Genomic DNA, 12,644 nt, shown 5'->3' on the forward strand with positions numbered 1-12,644 from the left:
CTCCATTTAATTTCATATTCCTTCCTAATGTTTTTCCATTTATTTCCTATGTCATTAAATTTAGCTTTTTGTTTATATTTCCCTTTTGTTGGGGGCGTTTAATTTCTTGTACCTTTTCCAAAGTTCTTAAAATAATTACTTTATCATCATCTTTATTTTTCCACCTTATTTCTTTAATAATGAGGACATTTACAGCTATACATTTTCCTCTGGGTACCTCTTTTGCTATGGCACATAAGTTTAGTATAAAATATTCTTCTTTTCATTTATTTTTAAACAATTTATGATATCCCTTCCGATTCTCTCTTCAATCTGATAATTATCCAGAGTTTATATTTAATTTATAAATAGTCAAGACTTGAGAAGGAAGGGGTCAGCCTTATATTATTTCTTTCTCATTTGCACTGGATTATAATAATGACTGTGGCCTTAAAAACTCTTTTTAAGTTTGTCAAGAGTTTCATTTTGAGAGACACCTGATGGATTTTTACAAATATACAATCAATATGAGAAAAGAGACATACAAACTTTCTTCAAGGAATAGAAGGAAATAGTTTATTTGATTCTCCTATATCTTTGCATATTTCTTGTCTACTATACCATCGATTTTCAAAGTAGCATATGACTTAAAAAAATAGCACAAGATGCCTGCTCCAGTGTGACCATAGGACAGTAGCTTCATTACACGGACACACGCTCAGCCACACTAGTTGTGAGAATGGCTTCACAAACCAGGCACAATCTCTCGTAGCACTTCGAGACCCATGTAAGAAATTCTTGTCCTCATTCTGTTGGTGGCAGAGCCATTTCGAGATGGGACCTTTGCTACCCTTAGGGAAATCTGGTTCCCTCTGAAACGTGAAACGGGCAGGTGGTCTCACCGACTTTCTGCCTGTATTGTAAAGAAGACTTTCCTCTTCCAACTAAAAGTAAGTGAGAACCATTGGACACTTCCTGCTTGCAGCAGTAATTCCTGACCACAGGGCCCCTCGGCCAGCCTCTGCTTACGGCCTGGGGACCGGGGCTGTTGGGAGGATTGCTTCAGAAATTAGCCCAACAAAAAGCAAGTGCTCCTGAAAGGGGTCAGCTGCGAGCCACCTAATAGCCCCATCAAAAGAGGCTCCAGGGCCTCCTCCTCCGCCTTTTTTTTCTTGACCTGCTGCATACTTCGGTAAGTGAATGAGGCCACATTTGGGGACACGTGCATTATAGTCGATTCAGGGTGGTCTGTTTAAAACCGCAGCCAATTAAAAGATCAGAAATGCCTCCTATTTCTATAGCGCTTTGTCTGAGGAGCTTAACGCACACAGAAGCTTTGAGGCCAGGCCGTTTTACATGGAGCCCCTGCAGGATGGAGATCGGTGGCGGACTGGGGCATCCAGACCCTACCTTGCCAAGGTCCTGTTCAGCTCACCTGACGGCTGATTGGCACCCTGAGCCCAGAGGACTCCACCGCTTAAAGCAGATCAACGCCTAGCGAGGATGGAGCCAAAAAGAACAAATATGGATAACACTCATTGGCCGTTCACTGTGCGAGACACTGAGTATGCGCCCTCGCTTCACGCACACGGCGCCAGGTGAGGATATTATGAAGCCCGTTCTGGTGACGACGGAGTCCTGGAAATGATAAGTAACCCGAAGGAACTCTTGTGAAAAGAAACAGGATTGCGGGGCGGGGGCGGGGAGAGGAGCAACACAAAGGGGACCACGGCACAGAAACGTTTTCACACTCAACCCTAAGCAGACGTCAACGCTTTGATGTCTACAAGCACGCAGTGATAGAGAAATGGCCCCGCTCCTTATCCAATGATGACTTAAAGTCAGGTCAAGTAAATGCGGGTGAATCAGGGCGGGGAGGGCGCACTGAGGGGCACGTGAAATGGCTGTGGCCCTGCTGGCTAGTCCCCATAGGACGGTAATGGAAGGGTGCGGGGACTTCCCACATACACACGGCAGTAGGTGTGTGCAGACAGGACGCCAGCCACGGGAGGAGGTTGGGGATCAGGGGTCAGAGCAGGCTGAGGTGGAGGCACGGTGGGAGCCCTTAGGTGGGTTAGAACCCCATACGCGTCAGATGGGGGACCACAGAGCCAGAGAGAGGCGAGCCTAGCTCAGGGTCAAACGCGGAAGCCTAGACCCTCCCAAGTGCCCACAGAATGAAGGGCCTCGACCCACGTGTGGCTCAGACACTCGCTCCCCCGCCCCGCCCGGGCTGCGCCCCCGACCGCGCCCCGCCCCCGCCCCCGCGCCCCGGGCTGCGCCCCCAAGCCCCATGCTGCGCCCCTGCCGCGCCTAGTACGAGAATTGCAGGCCCCCTTCCACCCTGCAGACGCACGTGATTACCAGATGTGTTAAACCATGTTGAAAGTTTTCCAGGTTCAATCAGACTATGGGGATGAATTATCGATAGATTCATAAAAATTTAAGTAAACGAAAAAGCGACAATTAGAAGCTGCAGGGAAAAATAAAACGTTGTATAGGAACTGAAAATTAGAGCACATTGCAAGCCTATGCTGAGTGCTGACTCAACCAGAGTGTGCCACAGAACTGTTTGGGGAGGATGGGGAAAGAAACGGGGTGTGGGGGCGTGTTTTTGAAGGAAGAAGAAAGAGGTGTAAGAAAGCTAAATTCTCATATTCCACAGTAAGAATAAAAAGATGGTCTAGAAATAACTAAGAAATTGCAGCACTGGTTATCACTTGCAAATAAAGGGGTAAATTCCAGAAAAGAAAAAAAACAAGAATTAAAAACTGGTTGCCTCTAAGGAGCAGAAAATGGAGTAGAAATAGGTAGGGAGGCTGTTTTTTATTTTAAAGTTTACATTATCATGTCATACCATATAAAACTTTTAGACTAGGTGCATATTTACGTTTATTAAAAACAAGTTTACATTTAAAAAAATAAATGAAATCCGGCATGAAAATAAATGATAGACAAACAAAATCTCAGAAACACGGCAGCTGAAGGCCTTGGGGAAGCACATGAAGCGAAGGAAGGCCACTCCGCTAAGCGTTTCCACAGTATTACCCAATTTAACCCTAGCAACAATCCCATCTGGTAATTATTTCTATCCTTACTTTTATCCTTCTTTTATAAATGAAGAAACAAAAGCTCAGAGAGGTCGGGAGTCCTGCCTAATGACACACGGCTAGTATCTGGAATCGAAAGCCCATCATCTCCAAAGAATCTCTTCCATGAAAAGTAGTGTTAAGAAGTTTAAACTAGCAGACTATATAAAGTTCAGACATTCTCGGTTGAGGGGTTATAAATCTGTGGCACCATCAACTTCCGTGCCTCTTCTCGGAGTGACAACACATTGCCCAATCTTTCAGAAAGCATTCCTTTACAGCCCTAAAGGACACTGCCAGGAAGTCAGCCTCAGGAGACTAAGCGTGCACGCACAGCGACTCTAGACTTCCTCCCGGGCTAAGTGGTCTCCTTCTTAGGCTGGGAGCCCATAAAATCCTGCGGTTATTCATGGGAGAAGCTTCTGTCTACACTCGCAGAGCCACGGGACACACTTCTTACAGTACTTACAGATTACACAGCATCACATCCAAAGGAGACATGAAAAAGAAGATATCCAAACTTCTGTTTATATCTATTTTATCTAATCATTTTAATTATTTTTCAGTATGTTTTATAATGAAAATAAATATATAGTATATACTATATGTAGGCAATTCGCACATCAACATATACGGATATATATATATATATTAGAGAGAAGATCTGAGTTTGAATGAAAAAGAAAACCAGTATTTGCTTAGTGTCTACTATGTGCTACAGCCCTGTGACAAAAGTATTATTTTCGTTTTGCAGGTGAAGAGACTGAGAGTGGAATTTAAAAGCATTTATTGTCTTCACATCTTTATTAGTTCCTTAGCAACGTAAACTCCAAGAACATTTTACGTAATAATCGAAATAATAGCTACCATTGATTAAGGCCCCTTTGTGCAGACAGTTTTCTTGGTTTGCATTTGTGATTTTATTTCATCGTCATCGAAGCCTTCAAACACACCCGTAGTGCGGCTCTCATTTTACACATTCGGAAACTGAGGTTCAGTGACCTTGCCTAAAGTCACACGTTTGGGACAATTTTAGAATGTCCAATAATGGTCCTAAGCATGAGAATTTTTGCTTTCGATGAAGATGGTGACTTCAGAAAAGGGAGCTTTTTTTAAAAGCTGTTGTTGTTTTAAATGATGTTCACTTGTGCAGCCATGCTAAAACTTCTGGTTAGAAAAAGGATACCTAGGCGGGGGCTACCATGACAGAAAAATAAAGCCTCAGTAAATGAAAAGCGCCATTAAAAAAAAACACGTTTCTAGCCAGACAAAGAAAACCAAGAGCATTCTAAGAATGTGCCTGAAGCAGGGTCTGCAAAAGAGGAGAGTAAGCAAGCAAAACAAACAATCAGGAGCCAGAGGGCCAGGGCTGGACGGTGTCACCTCTCCCTCAGCACCACCGCCCGTCCCTGGAGATTACAGCAGGAGACATGGGGCTCCAGCCCACCCAAAGAAAAATATTCCGGCTCCAGCCTCTCCTTGAAGTGACCCCTCCCCCTTATTTTCCTTCTTTTTTAAGAATAGAATATCAAAAGGTTTACCCAAGAGGCAGAAAATCCGCTTATCTTAAAAGGCTCACAGACACCGGGGAACCTTCGGAATTACGTGTCCAGCTAAAATCTGAGCCCAGTTATTTTCCCGTTCCTTTTATCAGTCAAGTAATGAGCCACCTCTGTCTAAACCCAGAGTCCCGATCTGTCAACAACAATTACTGAGTTTCCAGAATGGGCTGGAACTTCCTAAGATAACAGCGGCTCGGTATACTCCTGGGTGCTGCGCACTGGTCACTTTGCTCATAAAAATAAAGCTGTCACCTCTGCCTCCTGATCCAGCCCCAGTCTCCCCAGTGCCCACAGAGATTTCAGTTAATTCGTGGACAGTCGCCAACATCCCATTTCCTCCATAATCTGCTTGCTAGGTGGTAAAAAGCTCATCCTTTGAATAAAACCAATGGGGGTTTAATTTACAGCTATGCTTCTTCCAAGCTGTGTGGCCTTGGGCAGGTTACCTAACCTCTCTGTACCTCCATTTCCTCATTTGTAAACCAAGGATAACAAGAACCGCCTTCCAGAGCTGTAGTGAGGACTAAATGAACTAACATACAGAGGGCAGTTGGCACACAGTAGATGTTAATAAAATCATCTCCTCTCTAAAACTGGAATTAACTGCTATAATTCTAAATTCTAGATGCTAACCAGAGATCCTGACTTAATTAGATGCATTGTACGCGAGGAGAAATAGTTAAACTTCTGGCTCCCTGTAGGAATACACCAGCAAGCAGAAACCGTATTAGCTGATGCCTCCGCCCAGGTGTCACCTAAACTCGCCTATTGCTTTTTGTTCCAGCCAAGGTCAGGGGAGCCCTTCCTAGAGCATCAGAGTACAAGGTTTGCACTTTGTTCTCTCCTGGTGAACACCTGCCGCTCCACGGGCGGGCACCATCTGTTCCTGTTCTTCCTTCTGCTTATGATGAAGCCAAAATTCATTGCTCCCTCTTCCTCACCCCACCCTGCTTCCCAATACTTTGCTAGCACCTCCCTGGGCTGGGCTGTTCCTCCTAAGGCCAAAGAGTGCCTGGGTCTCACACTTCCTTGGAGGTTTGAACTGCTGGATGCAGCAAACAAGCCCACTCCCCCTCTCCACTCCCCAAGGAGCCCAGACGGTTTCTGATGGAGAGCAGATCTGACAAGTGGACGGCCAGTGACTCTGCCAATTACCCCCAACTGCCAGAGAGCCTTCCTGACCACCTCCCAGGCCACAGGTGGGAAGAGAAGACTCAGCTGGGGGCCTTCAGGGTCTCAGGGCCAAGTTCAGACAGCTGGATCTGACCTAAGTCACAAATTGACAACTTCCGACCCGTTCAGTGCCTTCTCTGAGTGAAACAGAAAGCTCTCCTCTTCCAGATTCATGGTTTTGCCTTAAACGAAGTTAAAGAATCTAGTTTGGATACCTGGCAGAAATATTTCATCCCGCTTGGAGCTAAGGATGAAAGTGAATAGACAGGGCCCCTGACCTGCAGAAACTGGCAGGGAGGAAGGAATGCAGGTGAGCAGGGCAGAAGGGCGTGATCCTTGTCGCGGCAGGCAAAAAGGTGGCTTCAAAGGAAACAGACGGGAGTGGCCTCTATCTCAGGCCAATCTCAGAGGGCCTCCAGGACCAGCAGACTCTGCAAGGATGAGTACAGGTTTGCCAGTGGAGAGAAGGAAGGGTCTTTCCAGCAGAAGGTGGACAATGCACCCAGGCTTGGCCCAGAGGTGACACCCATTGTGTGACTAGAGAACACGGGTCGTTCTAGATACTGGCGCACAGGCGGACAGATGGGAGGAGCCGGGGAGGAGGGGGACGAGGGGCCAGGGCAGACGAAGTTTCCCGCTTGCCCCGCAGAGCCAGGACTGAGCGCAGGCGCGGTGAGGTCGCAGGTGACGCGATGACCCCGCTTCCCAAGGAAGGCCTACAAGAGAACGTCCCACTGCACTGCGACCAAAGGGGACGCGCGGACTGGCTCTACGCGGAGGACGAAGGAGAGGGGAGGCCGGGCTTTAGAAAGTGGTGGTGGTGGGGGGGAGTCGGTGTCGTCACTGTCACCGTGCGGCATGAAGGAGCAGCGGAGCGTGTGAGGGGCTCGGTGCGCCAGGCGATCGGGACCCTCCCAGTGTCCCCTTGCGGGCTGAGCCCTCCTAGTGCAAAGCCTCGCTCGGTCTAGTACCCGCTTGTCTTTGTCCTGTGTCTCCTCTCACCCTTGCCTGGAGACGTGACTGTGGCAGAGAAGAGGGCTGGAGTCAAAGGCTGGAGTTCAAGTCCACGGGAGAGAAAGCCCTTCCATGGTGGCTTGAGAGGCCTCTCCCCAACCCTTTGCCAACTGCCTCCTTTCTGAATCGCATCCAAAACACATCTGTGGTCCCCAGACCCTCCAGCCTGAGGGTGCCTCTCCTTGGAGACACCCTGCCCCTAGGACCCCTGCTCACTGTTCAGAGTCCCATGGGAAGGTGACCGACCCAGGCCAGCGGCCACAGCGACACACCCAGTCTTAACCAGAATGCCCCCAAACTCCGGCTCAGACCTGAGCTGCCACGAACCCCTGTTCCTTCCTCCTCCAATGCCCCTACAGCAAAATTTCAGAATCTTTCAGCCAACACGCAAGTATGGTGACTTATTTCTGACGATGCGTCCAAAGCTTTGGGAAAACAAAGGCAAAGAGGTCGAGACTGTGATTTCAACTCCATAATTTCTAACAGGCAACAGGCCCTCCCACGCTCAGAGTGGGACTGCAATGCTCCGATGCTCCGGGGGATAGAGCTGGCCAGCCCCGAATATACGATATGGCCATAAACACATTCAGACTGCAGAGTGGTCTCCTATAAACCCTTTGACACTCCTCCTGGCAGGAAGCAGCATTCTAATGTAGATGCCCCCCAATTTCCCTGCAGGAACTCATAAACTCCCCAGGTTTTGCTGAAGGAAGGAAAGGCAGGCTGAGGGCTGGACTTCTGTCTCATCCGCTTGTCTCTGCAGCCAAGACTGTCCCACCTGCATCCACCACCCAGGCGTCTGTTCACAGAACGTGAGAACGCGCTTCCTCTGAAAGTGTCCTTAAGCTCTGGCCAATGAACCACAAAGCAATGTCGTTGTCACTCCCCAGCCCACTGCCCAAGCCACTTCAGAATAAAGCCAGGGAAGGCATTCAAAGAAGAAAAAGCTACTGAAAAACTTCTCTCCAAAACCATCCGGGCAGAGCCAAAACACTGTGCATCTCCCTAGCTTAACACGTAGAATTACGCTACTGCTGCTTTTGTGTCCACCTTCTGCAAAACTCATTATTTACAACCCCTCGGACACCCTTTCGAACCATAAAAGTAAGGCAGCCAATTAAGTGGGCTCCCTCTGCTTACTGGACCCCCGCGCCGTACTAAAGCAAGTGCTTTGCCATTATTCTGCTGAACACAAGCCAGTGCTGTCCTTATAAAAAGCAAAAGCCAACACGAACCTCGCCACTCCCAAAGTCAAATGCACCAATGCACCGTACCTGGTCATTTCAGGCAGCCCATACATCGGCCAGCCAAGAGCAGGCTGAACCCAGTGAAGTGGGGGCGCTCACAGAGGCCGTGCCTTTCATCATGTGGGGAGCCCTCGTGCCTGATCAGGGTGCCGAGCGCTCGGTCAGCCTGACACCCTGGCGGCCCGGCCCCTGCCCAGGGAAGCAAAAGCAGCCAAGCCAGCCAGGAGAAAGGTTTCAAAGCCAGTATTTCCTCCCAGGGTTGGTTATGACAACCACCAAACAAACAAACAAACAAACAAACAAAAAACAAAAAAACAAAACACAAAACACAAAACAAACAGAACAAAACAAACCAGCAGCACACCTTCCAAGTTGAGCTCCATCTGCCTCAGGCTCCTGCTGGGTCAGATGACAAATGCCACCGTTTTCCGTCTTTTTAGCACTCAGTGTTTTGCTGGGTCAGAATGCTCTCTGCGCAGGTACATACCAATCTGTCGCTCTACCTACAAATAGCTAAATCGAGTCTTTTTAAACAGCATGAAAGTTCTGTACTTGGAAAGTAACCGCGTTCTCCTGGACGGAGAACAAAGGGTCAGGGAGGGGCACAGCTCCGCCGCCGGAAATGGCAGCCTGAGCCCGTTTTGCTGCCATCAGAGCCCACGGGAGCGGTGCTGACCCAGGGGTGCACGCGCCCCCTAAAATAACCACCTCAGTGAGCGCCAAGTAAAACGCCCCTGACAGTCATGGACGCACATCACTGGAAATCAAGAAAACACCAGCGCTCATCCAGAGCTTCCTACACGTCGCCGTTGCAATTAACTACGATAAAGCCAGGAATCCTGCTCGACTCCTCGCTGAAAAGAGACAATAATAAAGGCTCGCTCCATTTGTACTGAATACCTTTAACTTTGATTTTATCTTCCCGACAGGGTCTTTTATTTGCCTGAAAAGATGGCTTGGACCCGGAGTTGTCCACGTCATCCATCCTTTGCGACAAAGGCCAAAGGGCTGGACTGTTCTTGTCGGTGCCTCAGTCAGCAGAGAGAGTTCTCAGCTGTTTTAGGCCCAGTCCCCAAAAGCGTCAGGTGCTACAGAGTGGGAGGGAGTGGTCCACGGCACAGACCTAGTCTTCACCTGGCTGAGCGGTGTCTTCCTAGAAAGAGCGAGTGGGGACAGCACTGTCCCCACATTTTCACAGCAAGGGCAGGACAACACCCCCTGCTGGTTCTTTTTGAGGGAGATGCTGGGAGTCAAAGCCACCTCCCCTAGGAAGACAAATCACGTGAAGAGGACCCTTGGGGGCTGGAGGGGAGGTGACTGTGCTGCAGTGCCTACCGCCTTCCGCCACTCAGAGCACTGTCTGTAACGGCGGGAAACTGGACACTATGGGAAATGCCCAACCAGAAAGAAGCACTTACGCGGTCTCGGATACGCATGTGAACCAAAGCCAAGTGCATAGAGGGTCCCTAAATGACACGGGTCTACTTAAGGTCTAACATCCAGCAAGGAAGATTTAAAATTGTTATAGAAATACCTCGAGAAAAATACACATATATGCATATATGCAATCTATGGTATTTTATTATATATAAGTGTGTGTGGGTGTGTGTGTGTGGGGTGTGTGTGTGTGTATTGAGAGAGAGAGAGAGTATTTTGAAGAGAATGGGCTCTGAGTCCAGGCTGGGGTTTGAATCCTGACTTACTGGATGTTAGACCTTGAGCAACTTAATCGTGATGTGCCTCAGTTTCCCCAACCTGGAAAAAGGGACAAAAGCACCTGTTCCTTAGGGTTATTGTGCGGATTCTATGAATTACCATACACAGGGTGCTTAGACCAGTGAACGACACGCATGTGGTAGTTACTATATAGGCCGTGATAACAGTAACAATCGTCATTACTAAGCTTTCAACCTGCAAATCAACAAAGAAAATACATAAAAGAGATTGGAAAAAATGTCTACGGTGATTGCCTCTAAGTGAAAGAATTCAGGGTTTTGTTTATGCGTCTCTAATCTCTCCTATAATTGGTTAACTTTTTAAATTGCCATGTCATTTTCATCATGCGGAGGAAATTAGCAAAGAAGGTTTGTATGGCGATACCTTTGGACTGACTGTGCTCTCCCATTGCTGTAAAAATAGGCTTTCGATGTGAAAATAGCACGGAGATGCCTAAACAGGAGAGCACTAAGCCGATGTCGGCTCCAAAAGGTGTTCCTGGTGTGGGGCTCCCTGCTGAACTCGGATCTGCAACCCCGCACTCCATGCCAATGCGTCTCCTTGCCATAAGCCCCTTCCTCCTGTTGCAGATCAAACCCTGTTCTCCCCCTGGCCCGATCCCTTCCACGTTAAATACGACAAGCACAGACATAGTCACCATATCAGCAGCAAACACTAGCATTTCAGGCTGTGATATGTTGGCTTTATTTTATTCTGTGACCACAAAGTCTAGAAACGATGACCTTCAGAAAGCAGAAAAGTCTAGGTGTCCAAAAAAGTGTCCGGGAGACCAGATAACCGCCATGACCAAATAAAAAGGCCGTGACTTTGACAAAAACTTTCCCTGAGAGCTTCTCAGATCCCTCCGCATCTGCTTTACCTGTAAAGCTGTGAGCGGTTGGCATTGCCATGGCTGCCGGATGCCAACCGCTCCGGGTTCCTGCTCGCTCCAGGTCTCAACGGCCCCTCCAGTTCTCCGTGCGTGCTGTGTCCACTCTCGCTGGACACCTACTCATCCCTCAGAACCTCGTTCGAGCATTTCTTCTCCTGCATGGCGAACCCAGCCTCCCTAACACAGACCCGAGAACTTTGTCTCTGTTCACGTTTAACGAACTTCCAGGAGCCACACTAGAGAGAGGACATGTGGCAGCTGCAGATGCAGCAGCCGGAGAAGCCCATCGGCACGTCACTCACTCCCAGCGCATTGTTTCTGGCGACCCCAAATTTTCATGTCCTGCTCGGCCTTCTCCCTGCACCGGTGAACCGGAGTCTCTTCCTGGGACAGAGCCAGTTGTAAGGTTTCGTTAGCATAAGAGAAATCTGTGTATCGTCTGAGTTTTTTTCCTCCGTCGAATATGGAATTAAATTCAAGCATAAACAATGAAATCTCCATTCCTGGATTTTGTTCATAGACAGCTATGGTGCTGCTGCCTGGGTCCCCATCCCAGCCCCGCGCCTGCCTGTTAGCTATGGGTGGTGGGTGCGGCAGGGCCTCTGAGCTCCGGTCCCCCGGCCCACGAAGGGAGATAACAAGGCTCACTTCAGACGGGTTTGTGAGGTTTAAATGAGATAATGTAGTAAAGCATTTGGCACTTAATAAGCGTTTTTCCATCTACCTTTTTTTTTTCTCTTTTGAGGACTAGTCAGGCTGAGCTTTCAGTTGGTCACAAATCTGTTCCCTCGTCCGTGTCTTGGACACCCCCTCCCTTCCCCCACTGTTCCTCCAATGTGGAGCTTAAAAGCTGCGAAAAATGAGTAGCTGGGAGGTACAAAGCCTCTTAACTTCCGGGACCAACTCTTTCAGTTCCTGCCAACCAGGTGCTGTCCCGTTGCCTTCCCTTCCCTCGGTCAGTCATTCACTCGACATCTGCTGCTGCCCGCTATGCACTGCGGATCTGAGCCACTTAACTTCAAAGAGCCGCAGTTCCCTCAGCAAAACGTGGATGGATGATGATACCAACATCACGAGGTGGTCGGAAGGCTTCAATGACACCAGGACCGTGAAGCCCCTTTTCCACCGCCTGACACATAGTAGGTGCTCAACAAAGGGTAGCTTTGATCACTATCATGATGATGAAAAGGAAAAAGCCACAGCCCTCTCTAAGGGAGCTTAAACCCCAACAACATAAAAGATCCCCCAGGCCCCCCACTGGTGCAGATGAGCAGATCCCCAAAACCTCTCCCCCTGCACACCCAAACATGCTGGAGCAGATGCCTCACTAGCTACAACACAATGAGTCTGGCTGTGAAGACATAGCACTGAAAGGCAGCGAGCTTGCTCAAGGATGATTCATCGCTGTCTGCTGCAGTAATTAGAAGTATTTTGGTTGGTTCTAGGTCAGAACGACCCAGTTATTGCACTTTTTTTTTTTCTTTTCACTGCTAAAAGTTTGTGGTGAACCTTACAACAAAAACAAAAGGCTTAGGGAACGATAAGACTTTGTGGCTTTCGCTCAGAGTGAGGACGTTATCGGCTCCACCCTTCAGAAGCAAGGCCCGACCACGGAAGCCATTCTCGCTTGGCCTTTTATTTTACAAGACACAGCATAATTTTCATACCCACCCCCAAGACTGAGGTTTCTAGAAACCTATCTGGCCCATCTGCTTCCCCAGCACCGACCACAAAATAAGCACCATGAGAGTGTTTATCGACAAAGGTTAATTTTCAAGAATTAAGGACAAAGAGAATTAATGACCCCAAACAGCTGATCTTTGCTAAACTCTCCAGGAATAAATAAACATTTCCCACTTTATTCTTGCTAATGTTGACTCATTAGCAAGGACAGTTTCTACATAGTCAGTGACAACAAGCATGAAATAATCATGAAAGCAGAGAAAGTATACATAAGGATAGAAAGCTATAT

The 12,644-nt window shown here is 48.2% G+C and overlaps 1 protein-coding gene across 12 annotated transcripts in view; it reads right to left on the minus strand.

Annotated features, from left to right (window-relative positions):
• Positions 1-12,644, minus strand: part of GREB1 (growth regulating estrogen receptor binding 1) — a 108,482-nt gene that overhangs the window by 62,247 nt on the left and 33,591 nt on the right. The window contains exon 1 of one of the 12 annotated variants that reach the window (XM_039887832.1): positions 10,661-10,679. The exons of the other annotated variants lie outside the window; for them this stretch is intronic. The gene's annotated coding sequence lies outside the window, so the exon portion shown is untranslated. Of the gene's footprint in view, positions 1-10,660; positions 10,680-12,644 lie in introns of those variants that run through there. 12 annotated transcript variants of the gene reach the window in all.

This window comes from Pteropus medius, unplaced genomic scaffold (genome assembly GCF_902729225.1).
Source record: "Pteropus medius unplaced genomic scaffold, Ma_sr-lr_union100, whole genome shotgun sequence".
NCBI lineage: Eukaryota > Metazoa > Chordata > Mammalia > Chiroptera > Pteropodidae > Pteropus > Pteropus medius.